Below are 637 nucleotides of genomic sequence, written 5' to 3' on the forward strand. Positions count from 1 at the left end.
CCCTACTACTTCTGCCTCTCAATGCTGACTGGTGTCAAGTAGCTGTTTGCAGCGTTGAGCCAGTTCACACTTAAAATGAACGAGTTCAAGTTCAGAGGGTTAGTTAAGGTTATTTTTTATTGGGATGATTTAGATGTCAGTAGTCCTGACTGTGAGCGCCACGTCTCGTGTTCTACTGGGCCCAAGGAGACAGCAGAGAGGAGGAGGAAACAGAAACTCCAGCTCGGTACAAACCACCTGCAGCTTCTGCTCTGCCCATGAAGCAGCTGATCTCTGAGCAGATGTGACCAGAGAAACTCTGTGTTTTCACTGTTTCCACTGTTCTACAAAGTCACTAACCGGCTAACTCCACACATGGCGGCCATCTTGCCACAGGTGGCTCGCCCATCCATAACATTATGTTGGTAGTGGTACATTAACTTTTTAAATAAAAAAAAAAAAAAATCATTGATGTATATTTGTAAAGGGAAATATTGTACATATATAGAACATTATTCAATTTAAAAAAAAATAACATAATTATTCATAAGTATGCAGTGTCCTAACTACATCTCTAACGTTTATAACAAACCAAACCGTTGAAAATTCGGTTGAAAATTTAGCGAGTAATGGTTATTTAAAAAGTACGGACCACTAC

The sequence above is a fragment of the Pleuronectes platessa genome, chromosome 16 (genome assembly GCF_947347685.1).
Source record: "Pleuronectes platessa chromosome 16, fPlePla1.1, whole genome shotgun sequence".
In the NCBI taxonomy this organism is placed as follows: Eukaryota; Metazoa; Chordata; class Actinopteri; order Pleuronectiformes; family Pleuronectidae; genus Pleuronectes; species Pleuronectes platessa.